Below are 17,288 nucleotides of genomic sequence, written 5' to 3'. Positions count from 1 at the left end.
GCATCTTTCTCCTTAGCAGAGCCTGCCATGCCTGCTTGCCACTCAGGAGAGAAGCAGACACCATCCCAGGGTCAGCACGACAAGCTGTGGGTAGACGGGAGGGGCCTGCAGCCCCAAAGGTCTGATGGCCCTGGTTGAAAGGCAAGGAAACTATTTGGGCAGGCATCCAGTCTAGAGTATTGATGGCACCCACGCCTGTCCCCACTAACCGCACCACAACTGGCGCCAAGACTGAAGGTGTGTGAGAGTTGGGGAAAGATACGCCCCACCCACGGGGGGACATGCGTTTACTGGATGTGTAAGGGAGGGAGAACCATGCGCTCATGGACTGTGGTGGGATCCATGTTCCAGAAGGTTCAGATCCACACACTTTCTGAGCTGGACCAGAAGTCGTCCTCACACTCAGCGTGCGTGTCCTCTGATTTGATCGTCATGTTCTCTTTGGGAGTGGGGAGTTGGGGTTGTATCTGCTGGGGGGGGGGGTGGAGGTAGTGTATGTGTGTACTTGTGCACACATGCACGGAAACCAGAGGTTAGCCTGTGCTCTCCCTCTTCAGTTGCCCTCCATGGTTTTCAGTCACTGTCTCTCACTGGCCTGGGCTTGCCCATGACTGGGCTGACTGGTCAGCCAGTCCCAGCATCCACAGTGTGGCCCTCCCCCAGCTGAGGATCCAACCCCGGGTTCCCACCCTGTGTGGCAGGCACCTTACCCCCACTGAGCAGTCCCCTGGCCTTGGCAGTTCCATCTTTCAGGGGAGAGTGCTGAGGCTGGGGAGTGGGGGCGGGGCCTGGTGAGCGGGCTTGTGGGTGAAGGCATTTGCCACCACGCCTGGCAACCTGAGATGGAGCCCACAAAGTCCTGTGATCTCCACAGGTGTGATACGCAAACAGACGCGCACGCGCGCGCACACACACACACACATATTAATGTAATTTTTAAAAAGATCTTTAAGACTCAGATTTTCCCCTGAATCCACTGTCTCCCAAAATCTCAGAAACTGGTAGTAAGTACCACTCCCTCACTGCTTCCGAACAGTCTCTGGCTAACCCTGCAGGCACCCTTCTGAGAGAGCCATCCCTGAAAGAAAGAGGATGGGGTGCAGCACACATGTGATTCTTCTTGTAGCAGTATTGGGCTGACAGGATGGCCCAGTGGTCAAGAGCTGCTTTGTTTGTTCGGTTGGTTCTTGGTTGTTTTTGTTTGGTTAGTTGGTTTTATTTTTAAACATTTTTTTAGATTTATTTATTTAATATACAGTGTCTGTCTGTATGCCCGAAGGCCAGAAGAGGGCACAGGTCTCATTACAGACGGTTGTGAGCCACCATGTGGTTGCCGGGAATCGAACTCAGGACCTCTGGAAGAGCAGCCGGTGCTCTAACCTCTGAGCCATCTCTCCAGCCCCGAGTTGGTTGGCTTTGTTGTTGTTTTGAGACAGCGTTTCTCCGTGTAGCCCCGGCTGTCCTACAACTTGCTCTGTAGACCAGGCTGCCCTTGAACGTAGAGATCTGCCTACTCTGCCCTCTGAGTTCTGGGGTCAGGTGTGCACAGTCACGCCCATCTTCACAAACTGCTCTTGCAGGGAACCTGAGTTCAATTCCCAATCCCAACATGGCAGCCCACGGGGGATCTGATACCCTCTTCCGGCCTCTGTCGACAACTGCACACGTGTAATGTTTGCTTACACAAACAGGTGCTCACATAAAATAGTAAAAAAGTAAGTCTTTAAAAGTAAAAGCCTGTTTGTGTGTGGTAGCTTCGGGTTTCTGAAGGTGTCGACACTCGGCCCTGTTGACGCATTAGGTGAGGTGATTTGCTGTTGCGGGGTTAGTCTGAGCATTTCCGGTGCTTAACATCACCCCTGACCCTAACCATGCATGTTAGCAGACACCCTGTCTGTGACTTCAGCAAGGTCTCTAGGTTGCCACTGCCAGGTGTCCCATAAAGAGTTATCAGCACATGCCTGACAGTGAGGAGTTTGAGCAGCCTTGCGAGAGTTCTGTCTCACAGGACTGCCCCCGTGAGCCAGGACAATTTACTTAACCTCTCTGAGGCTTAGTCTCCTCCCTTATAAAATGTGGGCCGACAAGATGGCTTAGCAGGTAGGTGCTTGCCGACAAGCCAGTCTGAGTTCCGTCCCTGGGACTCACACAGTAGAAGGAAAAAACCCAGCTCCCACAAATTGTCCTCTGACCGCCACACTCATGCTATGACACACAAAATAAATACAATAAAATAAAGTAGGGCAAACTCGTGCCTTGCACTGTTATTCTAAGACGGATGCTGCAAACATCCCGTTTTTGTGCAGCTCGGCAGGTTCCCACCAACCTCTGCGTAGCTGTTGAGTGTCCTTGGTGGCTAACGCACCAAAGAACTGGGGTTTTCTTCAGTTTGGTGCGGTTTTTTTTAATATATTGTGGGGTTTTTTCCCTTAAAATCAAAGAGTTCTTTTTGTAGGCTTCATAGACCAAGGCTGTATCCTAGTTTTCTGAAAGGCATACTTTAAAATTCTCAGTTCTATACATTTTTATTTAGCAAAGATACTATAGAAAATGTGTCAGTATGTTCTCTCAAGGAAGGAAAAAAATCAGCTCTCCATTATAGTCTCTGTGTGTGTGTGTGTGTGTAATATCGATGGTCACATGTAACAAGACTTCTGTCCCACCAGCCAGCTCCTAAATAATGACATGGAGACTTCTTATTAATTATGAAAGCTCGGCCTATAGCTTAGGCTTGTTCCTACCTAGTTCTTTTTTTTTTTTTTTTTTTTTTTTTTTTTTTTTTTGGTTTTTCGAGACAGGGTTTCTCTGTGGCTTTGGAGGCTGTCCTGGAACTCGCTTGGTAGTCCAGGCTGGTCTCGAACTCACAGAGATCCGCCTGCCTCTGCCTCCCGAGTGCTGGGATTAAAGGCGTGCGCCACCAACGCCCGGCTCCTACCTAGTTCTTATAACTTAAATTAACCCATTCTATTAGCCCACACCAGTCACAGCAATGTCTGGCTTCTCTTCATTACATACTTGAATTGCCAACTATGTTACTGTTTGGACTTCTGTTCCCCACCTTTGGGTTCCTACTTCTACGGTTTAGACAGGTTCCACAGTCACAGTACCTGCCATGTGACCAAGCATGGCCGTGGCACACTGTTCAGATGCTTCCTCCAGTCTCTCCCATGGCCACTGGGCTTCAGCCTCGTGATTCCAGTATCCCTGCCTCCCGTTGACTGGAGGACAGCTGGCCTTGCCGCCTTCTGTTCCTGCTTCAGGGTTTCATGACATCCTCCTCTTCTCCATGACTAAGGACGCCAGCCTACTTTATTTTTAATTATACACATGTGTGTGTGTCTGTGTGGATATGTGCACGTGAGTGCAGGTGCCCAGGGAGGCCAGGAGGGGGCGTGAGATCCCCTAGGACAGGAGCTGCTGGTGGTTGTGAGCCTCCGACACGGATATTGGGAACCTAGGTTGGTCCATTCCAAGAGCAGTGCACACTCTAAACCCCCGAGCCATCTCTCCAGCTCCCATTTTAGTGATTTTTTTTTCCAGCTGAAATCGCCCTAGGAAAGCCGGGGACCTCACATTCCAGCTCACCCAGGAATCACGTGGAGACAGCAGGGTCTGACTCCAGTCTGGGGGTGAGGACCGAGTCCCCTAAGTCCCGTCTGAGAACCACACTTCGAGTGAGATGAGCAGAGCCCTTTCATGTTCATGTGAGCAGAGGAGCTTGCGCACATCTAGGCTGGGGGCTGAAGTGTTGCTAACCTCAGATTTTGGAATATCTGCCTGTCTTAATGAGATGACTGGGGGACCCGAGTGTGCATATAAACACTCAGTTGTTTCTTATATATGTTACACCTGTGCGCTGAAGGTAACTGTAATGTTTTAACACACTTTTGCTTAATTTGCTAATATTGGGCATCTATGTCTGTGTGCACACATGCCACCTTGTACATGTCAAGGTCAGAGGACAGGGAACTGTTTGTCCCTTTCTATCATGGATTCTGAGAATTGCCCTCAACTCATCAGACTCAGCCAGCACCGCCTGAACCATCCTCAGCGGCTCATAATTTTAAAAATTATAGCCGGGCGTTGGTGGCGCACGCCTTTAATCCCAGCACTCGGGAGGCAGAGGCAGGTGGATCTCTGTGAGTTCAAGACCAGCCTGGTCTACCAAGCGAGTTCCAGGACAGCCTCCAAAGCCACAGAGAAACCCTGTCTCGAAAAACCAAAAAAAAAATTTATGTTCATGAGATAATGTGGCAGAGTGGGAGTTTCTTCCATGCTTGCTTGTTTGTTTTGTTTTTTTTAGACAGGATCTCACTCTAACCCAGGCTGTTCTTGAAGTCAGAGAGAGAGCCTCCTGCCTCAGCCTTCGAAATGCTGGGATTTACAGGTGTGAGCTGCTGTACGGGGCGGGGGGTGGGTAGTGTAGAATTTTCTCCCTGTGGTGACTCAGAGTTTGGAACATTTCAGGTCAGGCATGTGGAGCCATTACAACCCGGAAATGCCATTTCTGTCACCTGGAAGAGACTGTTAAGCACACAGTTCCAGGCAGTGGGAGATATGTCTGTGGGGTGAAGCATATTATTGTCACTGTGGCCTCTTTGAGCCCGAGTCTCCTCCTCTATGAAGCAGAATGGAGGCTATCTCTGCCCCTCAGTGCAACTCTTAGTCAGGTGTCAGAAAGCATCACAGCCAGTGCCTGGCATACACCCAATAAATAGATAATCCGTATCTGTTGACTCTTGAGTCTACGCCTCCTTCCTGGCTATGTCTGAAGATCCTTTACCCCACAGTGCTCTTGAAGAGTCCGGTCCCCACTCACCCAGAGCCCACCAGTCAGATTCTCACGGTGAGCCCCAAGAAGCTTCATGTAACATCGAATTTGCCATTGATTATATTAAAAAAATACAAGCTGGGGGTCGAGGGTGTGGCTCAGGTGGCAGAGTGCTTGCCTAGCATGCATGAGGCCATGGATTCAATCCCCAGGACCACATAAACCAGATCATGATGGCACACACCTGCATTTCCAGCATTCTGGAGGTGGACACGGGAAGAATGATCAAAAGTTCAAGTTTATCCTTGGCTACTTAGTACGTCGGGGGACAGCCAGGGCTACATGAGACACTATCTCCAAAAATGAAATGCAAACCTGTGTGTTTGCACAATGCTCACCCTTCCCCCAATCCAAGGCACTGTCATCACTCCCCCAGGAAACTCGGTGCCAGTCAGCTCCATCCTATCCCAGCCCTGGATGACACGCGGCTGCCTTCTGTCTCTCTGGACTCCCTGGTTCTGGGTGTTTGTTGATTTTATTTACTTCCTTGGCATATTATACTCAAGGGTCACCATGTCTTAGCGTTCACTGGAACTTAATTCTGTTTTGTGAGCCACCTCTGTCCATCCATCGTCCACTCACAGGGCATTCGGCTCATTTCTGCCTCTTACGCTTCTGTTACTGATGAAGACTGAAGAACACGTTTGCCCGTTAGTTCTTTCTCGTTATACGGCTAAGGACAGAATTCTCCCACCTTCCGATACCCGCATGGTGAGGATCATTGCATGGTAAAAATGCTCGCTCGTGGCTTGTTTGAGGAGGCCAGATCAGGGGCCACCCTGTGAGGGGGGCTCGCCCAGCCCAAGGCCCTGCATCCAGTGTCCTCAAAGTTCCCCCTTGAGATCTGTCTACCCAGGGCTGGCCTGCAGGTCCTGTCCCAATATGAACTTTTCCGCTTTCCTGTTTTTGTTAAAAGAAGAGAAAAAGAAAGAAGAAAGAAGGGGAGGATGGATTTGGACATTCTGGTGCCCTGGATACCTGGAGCCATTTTAATGAAAACTTTGAGGGTGTGTTTTTGTTTGTTTGTTTTGGGTTTTGTTTCTTTGAGACAGGTATCTCTACATAGCCCTGGCCTGGAACTCGCTCTTTAGACCAGGCTGTCCTTAAAACCTCACAGAGATCCACCTGCCTCTGGCCCCCGAGTGCTGGGATTAAAGGCGTGGCCGCCACACCTGGCTAAGTTAAACTTTGCTCAAGGTACTTCCATTTGTTTCCGTAGCTGCTCTGTGACTCTGAGGATGCTGGGATGGACTGGGGAGAGGAGGCAGGAGTAGCCAGATGTGGAACAGCTGGAGAAAGGAATTGTGTTCCTAAATAGTGACACAGTTTCTCTCCTCCAGAGCAGCCTCAGAATTGATCTCTAGTGTGGAAGGCAGCGGGGTGTGTGTGTGTGTGTGTGTGTGTGTGTGTGTGTGTGTGTGTGTGTGTGTGTGTGTGTGTGCTGGGTATGCCGTGGCACCTGTGTAGAGCTCAGAGGACTAGTGCTTCAGGAGTCTGTTCTCTCATTTTTCCTCAGTGTAGGTCTCAAAGATGGAATTTAGGCCTCGGGGCTTATGCTGTAAATACCTGCTTAGCCATCTCACTGGTCTCACTTGGATTGTCTATTATGACCACCCAAAGGGAGCAGGGCCCTGGGGGAACTCACTTTGGGCTTGCTCTCAGACAGAAGAGCCTCTTCCTTAAGACATTTGGTGTCAATTTGGCCACATACTTTGAGAACTTTTCAATATTCATTCTTTCATGACAGTGTCTCTCACATAGCCCAGACTGCCTGGAACTCCCCGGGTAGCTAAGGATGACTCTGACCTTCTGATTCTTCCCCTCCACCTCCCCAGTGCTGGGATGACAGGCGTGAACCACCACACCTGGTTGACGTGGTACTGGGGGATGAAACCCAGGACTTTGTGCCTGCCAGGCAAGCGCTCTACTGACTGACCTCCGCCCTCAGCCCTCAGCACTCCGGTCCAGTATTTGTTGTGGAACCCAGGCATCTGGGTTTTGAAAATTCTATCTCGGGGGTTGGCAAGATGGCTCAGTGGGTAAAGGCGCTTGCTGCCAAGCGTGACAGCCTGAGTTCCATCCCCAGGTCCGCGTGGTGAAAGGACAGAGCTGACTTCTTCCTGCAAGTTGCTCTCTGACCTCCACACAGCCGTGTATGCAGGCACACAGCAGTGAATAAGAAATGTAGTGAAGAAAATGCAGTCTCTTCCCGCCATCTCCACTGAGGGGGTTCGTGTGACAGAATGACGGGTGACCTAGGTGTGGGTACAACATCCCGATGAAGGCAGCTGAAGGAAGGAAGTTTCCTGGGGACTCCAGGGATGCTGGCATCTTGGTGGCAGGAGCATAAAGCATCTGGTCACGTTGCATCTGCAGTTAAGGAGCAGACAGCATAAATCAGTGCTCAGTCGGCTCCTTCCTTTTTTCCCCGTAGGCTCGTGGGCAATACTGCCTCCACTCAGGGTGAGTTCTCAGTTGACTTAACCTAGATAATTCCTTCATAGGCTCTGTGACCTGAGTCCAGGTCCCATCACAATCAGAGAACCTGGAGTCTTGATTTCTCGGAGTTGATGGCTTAGTACGGCTGCTGGGTCGTCACAGACTGGATGGGATGTCTGACTCTTTACTCAATCCATGGCGACTGTGTTAACTTTCTGGAGGATTCAAAGCTGGTTTCACTCTTCCCTCCTCTTCTTCCTCCTCCTCCTCCCTGCTTCTCTCCCCCCTCTCCTCCCCTCTTTTCTCATCTGTGCCAAATTCTAGCTTACTGTGGGTGGCAAGGGGGGAATTCTCCACACTTCATTTGGTCTGGCTTCCCGTCTGGGAAGTCCAGGAGGCTGTATCCTGTGCTCCTCCCTTCCGTGGCAGACCCCCACCCCGCCTGTCCCCTCCATTTCAGTTGCCATCTGACTGAAGGGAGCAGCCCTTTACTTAGGCTTCCAACAGGCAACCATTTTAAAGTGTCCGTGTCTATATATGTGTCCCTCAAGACTTGGTGCAGGCAAGATGGCACTTGTCACCAAGCCCAACAACCTGAGTTCCATCCCCAGGACCCACATTATGGAAGGAGAGAACCAGCTCTCAAAAGTTGTTCACTTTGCAGAAGTGCTGTCTCTCACACACACTGACACAGAGAGAGATACACAGGCACACATACACACAGAGACAGAGAAAGAGACACAGACACAGAGAGAGACACACAAACATACACACTCAGAGAGAGATACACAGGCAGACACATACATCATACACAGAGAGAGACGCACCGCACAGACACAGAGAAATAGAGACACATATAGAGAGAGACACACACACAGACATGGAGTGACACAAGCACACAAATACACAGAGAGAGAGACATACACAGACACACATACAGAGAGAGAGACATACACAGACACACATACAGAGAGAGAGACATAGATACATACACATAGACACATACACAGAAACACACATAGACACACACATACACAGAGAGACATAGACACATACAGAGACACACAAACATAGAGACACACATACACAGAGAGACATAGAGACACACACATACAGAGACACACACAGACACACATACACGTGGAGAGACACACACACATATATCAGTGCAATTAATAATTTTTAAACCTTAATATTCATTCCCCTGATTCTAATAACTGTGTGGTATGTGAGCCAGCAATTGTCACCTTCATTGTGTGGGAGGAAACGGGGGACGAGAATGTACAGTGGACCTGGCCTTTCTGGTGGCCTGTTGTTGACCATGGGTCCTTGGGAAGACATGCTTCCTTCCTGAGTTTTCCTCGATGGCCGCATGGGAAGCGACTCAGCCCGGTTTCTGTCCCCTGAGGCGGAAGGGCAGAGTGCCTCATGCCTGGACTCAGCCATTCAGTCTTGTGGACTTGGGCAACTCCCCAGACCTTGGTCTCCATGTGTCCTAGTGACCTCAGTAGTGATTCAGGGTGTGTGTGTGTGTGTGTGTGTGTGTGAGTGTGTGTGTGTGTGTGTGTATGTGGGGGGGTGTGTCCGGGACTTGTCTGATTAGTCTAGACTGGGTGACCAGTGTGCCCCGGGGATCCTCCTGCCTTCATCTCCCCATCACCATGGTGACAGGCACCTGCCACTCCACACCATTTTCCCCTGTGGGTCTGAGGATCTAGCTTGGGTTCTCTCCCACACAGCAGTGCTCTATTGACTGAGCCATCTCCATTGTTCCTGCAAGGTAGCAGCCCCGTCACCTGGACCCCTAATCATTAGTGATGGGTTTCGGGGTTGAACCAGTACCCAGGTCCCAGCCCTGAGGCCCTGGGTGGAGTTCCTGGGTGACAACTCTATCACTCTGGGATCCAATACAGTAGCTGTGACTCCTTGAAGACTGACCAAGAAACTGTGAGTTGTTGGGACTGTCAGTCAGTTACAGCGACCGACCTCCAGCCTTGCACAGCTGTCCAAGGCCTGACTGGGCAGTCTTTGTGGATTCCTCTTGATTTTCACATCAGGGGAGAATCATGGCTGCCCCATTGCCAGGGCCTGTTGGCAGGGGCAAGCATGCTCAGTGTTGCTCAGTGTAGACCTGATTCATGAAACTTCTGTGGGTAGGACTCTCTCTCTCTCTCTCTCCTCTCTCTCCTCTCTCTCTCTCTCTCTCTCCTCTCTCTCTCTCTCCTCTCTCTCTCTCTCTCTCTCTCTCTCCTCTCTCTCTCTCTCCTCTCTCTCTCTCTCCTCTCTCTCTCTCTCTCTCTCTCTCTCTCTCTCTCTCTCTCTCTCTCTCTCTCTCTCTCTCTCTCTCTCTCTCTCTCTCTCTCTCTCTCTCCTCTCTCTCTCTCTCTCTCTCTCTCTCTCTCTCTCTCTCTCTCTCTCTCTCTCTCTCTCTCTCTCTCTCTCTCTCTCTCTCTCTCTCTCTCTCTCTCTCTCTCTCTCTCTCTCTCTCTCTCTCTCTCTCTCTCTCTCCTCTCTCTCTCTCTCTCTCTCTCTCTCTCTCTCTCTCTCTCTCTCTCTCTCTCTCTCTCTCTCTCTCTCTCTCTCTCTCTCTCTCTCTCTCTCTCTCTCTCTCTCTCTCTCTCTCTCTCTCGGAGAGGAACGAGGCAGTGTGGCCAGTGAGGGGCAGGCCCAGCCTGGTGTCAGGTCTTCTTAGCCCCACCTCTTGGGGTCTGTACATGAGTAGGGGGGGTGCCCTTTCTTTACAGACACACGAGGCTCCTGCAGCCCTAAGTTTTGTTTTCCTGAGGACTGAAACTAGGGCCTTGTGTACTTGGGGTGATGACCACTGAGCTACACCCCCAGGCCCAGCAGTGAGTTTAATAATGGTCACCTCCTGAAACACCAGGCCTGCACACCCACTGCCTGGCTTACATTAGCGCTGCCCAACTAATTTTAACATTGGGCAAACTGAAGCTAACCAAGATCCAATGTTGTAGAAAGAACAGTCATAGCACACCCAGGTCATCAAGTGACCCTGTTTTGGTTACTTCCTGCCAGTTTAGGAAGAGGGAGGAGATAGCAGAGATGCACAGGTCACCAGGTTACCTGGTAGAACTAATTAAAAACAAGTAACAAATATTACCCAGCTTGAATGCTTGGCACAGGCACTAGGACATGGGAGCAAAACCAGGAATTGGCTTACATAGGGAAGAAAGCTGGGCTCCTTCCTGCCACAGGGCCTTTGCACAGCCCAACCACAGAGCCTTTGCACAGCACGGCCACAGGGCCTTTGCACAGTCTGACCACAGAGCCTTTGCACAGCCCAGCCACAGGGCCTTTGCACAGTCTGACCACAGGGCCTTTGCACAGCCCAGCCACAGGGCCTCTGCACAGCCCGACCACAGGGCCGCACTGCAGCACGGTTTCTCTGCAGCAGCCACACTTCTTCAGGTCACCCCCATCACAGTTGCTCCTAATTCCTGATTCGTTGACGCCAGACCGTGAGCTCCCTGATCAGGGCGGAGTGTCTCATGTGACTCGTGTGTGTGTTGCCTGGCTCTCATTACTGCACTAGTACAACTGGATGAATGAAAGGCTTCTCCTTCCCTTAATTCCAGCCAATAATTTCATCTTAGTAGGAAAGGGCAATTGTAATTATCTGGTCTTGGGAATTTTTATAAATGGAGGAGGAGTGTTGTTCTGTATGTGGGGTATGTGTGTGTTGTGTTGTATGTGGGATGTGTGTGTTATGCTGTATGTGTGTGTGTGCTCTGTATGTGAGATGTGTGTATGTGTTCTGTATGTGGTGTGTGTGTGTGTGTTCTGTATGTGAGATGTGTGTGTGTGTTCTGTATGTGGGGTGTATATTTTTGTTGTTCTATATGTGGGGTGTGTATGTGTGTGTGTGCTCTGTATGTGTGTGTCTTCTGTATGTGGGGTGTGTGTGTTCTGTGTGTGTGTGTGTGTGTTCTGTATGTGGGGTGTGTGTGTTCTGTATGTAGGATATGTACTTGTTAGTGTGTGTGTGTGTGTTCTGTATGTGGGGTGTATATTTTTGTTGTTCTATATGTGGGGTGTGTATGTGTGTGTGTGCTCTGTATGTGTGTGTCTTCTGTATGTGGGGTGTGTGTGTTCTGTGTGTGTGTGTGTGTTCTGTATGTGGGATATGTACTTGTTAGTGTGTGTGTGTGTGTGCACATGTGTGTACAGATGCCAGAGAATCTTGTGCAGCAGGCAGTTTATTGAGTCTCCCCAGCCCGTAGCTAGTTGTTCATGTCTCTCTTAAGCCTCGTTAGGGAGCTAGAGGGGCATCCCAAGCCTGACATACAGTAGATGACATTCTGAGTTGCTGGCCCGGGCTCAAGGCTTACTTGAGAGACAAGCCCTTCCAAAGACTCGTGGTCCACAGGGAGCCTGGGGATAGAGGTTGTGAACCAACTTGAAGGGACTCCCCAGCTCCCCAAAACTGAACCTTTTCCCACTTCCCTCTCTGCCTTCTCTTGGCTCTCCATAAGGTCTGCTATTCAGATGCCAATAGTGGTATTAACTTTCTGTATACAGACACTTCTCCCCCCAGAACCTTCTCTTTGCTGTCGTCCAGAGTTAATGATGTACCATCTCTGGAACGATACAGACATCCTTCAAAAAACTTCCATTGCTCGTGATAGAATTTTGTGAGCGGCCAACTCCAAAATTGCAGATGCTTTAGGTTAGAAACAGGGAGGGGGGTTGGTGTTTGCATTTAAAAGAAAACAAGCCTTTGAAAGGGGAAGTTTTCTTCAGGGCTAGCTGCTTCTAAAGTTTAAAATAAGAGCTACTTAAAAGCAGAGACACTGAAGCTCCTAGCATTTGCTCTTGGATATCGAGATGAGTGAAGCTGGCTTGGGATGCCTCCCTCGGGCCCAAGGCGGTCATGAAGGCAGGAGGCATGGAAGCCCCTACCTCCTTCTTTTTTTCCAAATCTAACTCTCACCAACAAAGGGTTTACTGATTTTTTTTTTTTTAAACCAAGATGGCTGGTCACGGAAAGGTACTCCCTGGGACCACAACCCTCTTCTGCAAGTTGCCCTCTGACTCCCACAGTCGCTGTGACTCCTTCAACCCCTCGTGAGCATGGACACACACACGCATGCAGATCTAATAGATAGATCTGATTCTAGGTTTTTAAGGATTTGTCTGTTTTAATTTTGTGTGTACTGGCCGGGCGGTGGTGGCACACACCTTTAATTCCAGCACTCGGGAAGCAGAAGAATTTTGTGTGTACTGTATGTATTATTTTGTGTCTGCCTACATGTATGTTCATGCCTACTACTCACCCAGCCAGAACTGGGTGTCCAATTGCTTTTCTTGCAACCTAAGTTGCAAATGGTTGTAAGCTGCCACGTGGGTGCCAGGAACCTGCGTCTTCTTATGAGAGCAGCAGGAACTCCTGGTTGGTTGGTTGTTGCTGTCTTTTCCCTCCAGTTGTTTTTATGAGGCTCGGTGGTGAAAGAGCTTGCCACACAGGCATGAGGATCGGGAGCTTGAATCCCTAGAACTCACGTAGATGCTATGAATGTTGGGTGGGCGTGGCAGCCTGCATGTAATTCCAACACAGAGACGGGGTCCATGTAGCCATTGGTCCATGACCAGCTCTGAGTTCACCTAAAATCCTGTCCAGTGAGTAAATGAACAATCAAGGAAAACTCCAGTGTCAGTCCTGAACCTCCACATGAGCACACACACACACACACACACACACACACACACACACACACACACACACACACGAGAGAGAGACGGGTCATGTCTATAGCATTTAATGGAATGAACACCAGTGGCAAATGGTGTGTTTTATTCTGAGAGGCAGCTGGGAGCCCAGATTGGGGAGGTTCAGGACATGAACTTGCATTTCATTTCCTGATCGTGGCAGGTGGGCGACGGTACCTATCTCCAGACACCTGGAGACGCGTTGTGGTTCCTCCTTTTGGAGAGAGGTCCTCAGAAACAATTCACTGTCCGTAGTCCAGGGGGTGACTTTGAAATTACTTTTTATGTTTAGCCCTTCTCTCCCCTGAACCAAGACTCCAGCCAGACCCCTAGGTGGGTGACTGGGTCAAGCCTTAGAACCTGGGTGTCCATGCAGCCGTGCTCCGAAGCTGTGCTCCCCAGTTGCACTCCCCAGCCGTGCTCCGAAGCTGTGCTCCAGGAATGGGACTTGCCTGCCTCAGTCCATGAAGGAATCCAGAGACTGAGAGTAGACACTTAGGCATGGCCACAGCCACTCTACAGTAATCTGCTAGATTGAATAATTAAAAAAAAAAAACTTTGTCTTTGAGTTAATTTGTCTTATAAATCAGAATAGTATTTGTCAGCTGCTTAGAAATTAAGATGGAAAACAAGCCAGGCGGTGGTGGACACAGATTTAATCCCAGCACTCGGAAGACAGAAGCAGGCGGATCTCTGAGTTTGAGGCCAAGCTGGTCCACAGAGTGAGTTCCAGGACAGCTAGAACTGTTACACAGAGGAACCCTGTCTTAAAAAACAAAAATCAAACAAACAAAAGAGATGCAAAACAAACCAGTGTTTTTGTTACAAACGGTTGGAGAAGTACTGTGTCTCGGAACTTGGAGGCTTCACAGAGGGCTTGAGGAGTACTGTAGCGCCACAGCTCCCTTTCACTCTCTCTTGCTACTTTGGGGACCTCATCTAAGTCATCTTAGTGGCCCCTTCCTTGGGGTCCTCCGGACACGTGGCACGCTTGGGAAAGGTCTGTGGCATGTGCCTGCCCGAGGGTTCCCCTGGTGCACGGGAGGGTGAAGGAGACTTCTGGGACCCCGCGGGCTCTGGACCAGTGGCCTCTGTCAGAGGATAGTGATGCAGGAGTGAGCGATGAGAAAATGACCCTGCCTTCTCCTTTGCCCTCAGACCCCGGTCTCTTCTCCCCGCCTGCCCAGCAGCATGAGAGCAGCATGACTGGCCAGCCGCAGGAGAAGCCCCCAGAGCCAGGCCCCCAACACAGCCGTCCGCTACTGAGGCCAAGGTGAGCTTGCCTGCTTCTTGTCTGCTTTGAGGGAGCACCTCGGAATAGATGCTTTGTGTAAACAAACTGTACACACTGTTTTCAGCCCTTGCGGTGTGCTGGAAGAACGGGAAGTGCTGAGGAAAGGGTTAGACTTAAAACCCTTATCACAGCCAGCCCCGCACCTTTAATCCCAACACCTGGGAGACAGGCAGATCTGAGTTCAAGGTCAGCCTGGTCTACACAGGGAGGTCCAGACCAGGCAGGGCTACACACACTCAAAACAAAACTGACAGACAAACAGCTTGTGTTGGGACTGGAGAGATGGCTTAGTTGAAATACCCAGACTCCCAGTTAAAAGCCAGCTACAGTGTATGTCCTCACAGTCCCAGCGATGGAGAGGTGGGGGTTGGAGACAGGCTGGCCCTGGAGTTCGCTTAGGAGCTAGTGTAGACTACTGGGGAAAGTTCCACACCAGTTAGGGACGAAAAGTGGAAGATGCCTGAGGACTGACACCAAGGTGTCTTCTGACCTTTATAGACTCTCCGCGCGCTCGCGCACACACACACTCATACACACACACTCATACACACACTCATACACACGCAAGCACACTCACACACACACTCACACACACCAAGGTGTCTTCTGACCCTCATAGACTCTCCATACACACACACACTCATACACACATACACACTCATACACACACACTCATACACACCAAGGTGTCTTCTGACCTTCATAGACTCTCCATACACACGCACACTCATACACACATACACACTCATACACACACTCATACACACACACTTACACACCAAGGTGTCTTCTGACCTTCATAGACTCTCCATACACACGCACACACACTCATACACACACACACACCCCAAGGTGTCTTCTGACCTTCATAGACTCTCCATACACACGCACACACACTCATACACACACACACACCAAGGTGTCTTCTGACCTTCATAGACTCTCCATGTACACGTACACACACACACACACACACAGTATGTTGGCTAGCAAGACATATTGCACTCATTTGGTGAATGAAAGGCCAGGTCGGGGCAGAAAGGACTCAGACCTCCTGAACCTGGAACCATGCTGGGGTCTTTTAGGGGACTTGGAATAAGTGACTCTTCGGGATATGGCACTGGAGAGATGACAGCGATTAAGAGCACTGGCTGCCCTTGCAAAGGGCCCAGGTTAGGTTCTCAGCACCCACATGGTGGCTCACAGCAGGGTGTAGCTCTGGTTTAGCATCGCATGCACATGGTGCACACATACATGCAAGCAAACACACATCAAATAAAAACAAGTACACCCTTAAAAAATCTCTGGGATAGGATGGGATTGCAAAGATTAGCCAGTGGCATGGGGGTCAAAGGGATCTTTTTTCTTAGATTGGAAACTGTGTTGGAAAAGCCTTCAGTTACTTAGAGTGGCTGACAGAAGCAGGGCACGGAGTGGGTTTGTTTGGGTTTCCGGTTTGTGGAGGGCACGGCCATCGTGGTGGGGAAGACACGGCAGCTGGGGCGTGAGGCTGCGGGCCTCGTGTCTGGTCGGGAAGCAGAGAAAGCTGACTGCTGCTGCTCACTCACATCCCTTTGACCTCAGCCTGTGGGGTGCTGTCACCGCATTCTCAGCGGGTCTTTATTCCTCGGTTAAAACTTCTTGGATGCCCTCATATCATAGACCGGGAGTCTGTTCCCATAGTGGTTCCAAGTCCTGACAGGCTGACTGTGAGGACTGGCCATCACAGAAACCTGGCGGGGCGTGCTTAGCGCCGGGACTGCTTCTGCTTCTCTGTCGTTTCGGTCTGTCAGTCCCTCACCGCCACCTGGACCCTGAGACTCCTCCGTCTTCGACTTTGAAGTAGTGCGTCAGAATGTTGCTTCTTTGCATAACTCACTCCTGGACTGGCACTGGCGTCACTCCCCTGTCCCTTTGTCCAAGCTGTGTTGGAAAGGACGTCATTGGCGCCAGGGTCCTCTTTGTCACTTGCTTCCTGGGCGTGTACGGTCCCCCAGCCTTTCACATCTCACTCATTTCTTCACTCTGTTCGAGGTGGGAAAGGCAGGTGTGGTAACATAGCCTGTGGTCTCCGTGCTTGGAAGAAGAGGTAGGTGGTGTCCAGGCCAGTCATGGATACATAGTAAGAACCTGTCAGGAAGAAAAAATAAGAAGAAGGAAGGGGAGGATGAAGAGAGGACAGACAGATGGACCTTGGTTATCATTCTCCTTCTTAAAGTAGATTGGTTATAGATTTTTCTGAGAGTTTGGAGTGTATAATGAACTATTCTTGTGGAATCCTTTATTTTATATATAATCTATTCAATTTTTTCTTGAATATTTTATAAGCCCATGAAAGAATATGTGTTCTTTTATTATTGCATTTGGTTTTGTCTACATGATCAAAACAGTAAGGTTGACTTTGGTGATGGCGGGTTAAAGGAAGTCCACAAAGTTGTGACTAAAGAACAACAGGTATTTATTTGGGGAGCACTCACAATGAAGGCAAATAACCTGCCTGGAGGTGCAGACCTGCTATGCAGGATGCTCAGACCACAGCCCAATAGCGAGGCCCCTCCTCTTCCTTATAAGGGATCGGGTCACAAACAGAAGCCACACCCTAGGGTCATTACCTCAAGGGTATTGGCGGAATAAGATGCCACTACACTTCGGGCTTGGTTTTGTTTGCTTCTGTTTGAGACAGGGTCTCTCTATGTAACCTAGAACTAACCGTATAGACCAGGCTGGCCTTGAACTCCCCGAAATACTTTGGTCTCTGCTTCCCGAGTGCTGGGTCTAAAGGCACAAGCCTCCACACGAGTCATGGTTGTTCTTCAGGTTGCTCAAATCATGTATATTATATTATCTCCTAATTCTGTATGCGCAGTATGTTAGCTATTGGGAGAGATGTGAGCTGGGAACATGGCCCAGTGGTAGTTCTCTTGTCTCGAATGCATGAACCCCCAGGGGTCAGTCCCCTGCACCTTTGCAAGCTCCCCAAAACAGAGAGAAAAATGC

At 50.0% G+C, this 17,288-nt stretch overlaps 1 protein-coding gene across 19 annotated transcripts in view; it reads left to right on the top strand.

Moving 5' to 3' along the window:
• Trerf1 (transcriptional regulating factor 1) overlaps positions 1–17,288 on the top strand; it is a 223,987-nt gene that overhangs the window by 141,002 nt on the left and 65,697 nt on the right. For all 19 annotated transcript variants that reach the window (XM_040729488.1, XM_013115116.3, XM_040729487.1 and 16 more), the window contains one exon: positions 14,156–14,270. The gene's annotated coding sequence lies outside the window, so the exon portion shown is untranslated. The remainder of the gene's footprint in view (positions 1–14,155; positions 14,271–17,288) is intronic.

The sequence above is a fragment of the Mesocricetus auratus genome, unplaced genomic scaffold (genome assembly GCF_017639785.1).
Source record: "Mesocricetus auratus isolate SY011 unplaced genomic scaffold, BCM_Maur_2.0 Super-Scaffold_100021, whole genome shotgun sequence".
Taxonomy (NCBI): Eukaryota; Metazoa; Chordata; class Mammalia; order Rodentia; family Cricetidae; genus Mesocricetus; species Mesocricetus auratus.
This window is presented reverse-complemented; position numbering and strand designations above follow the sequence as displayed.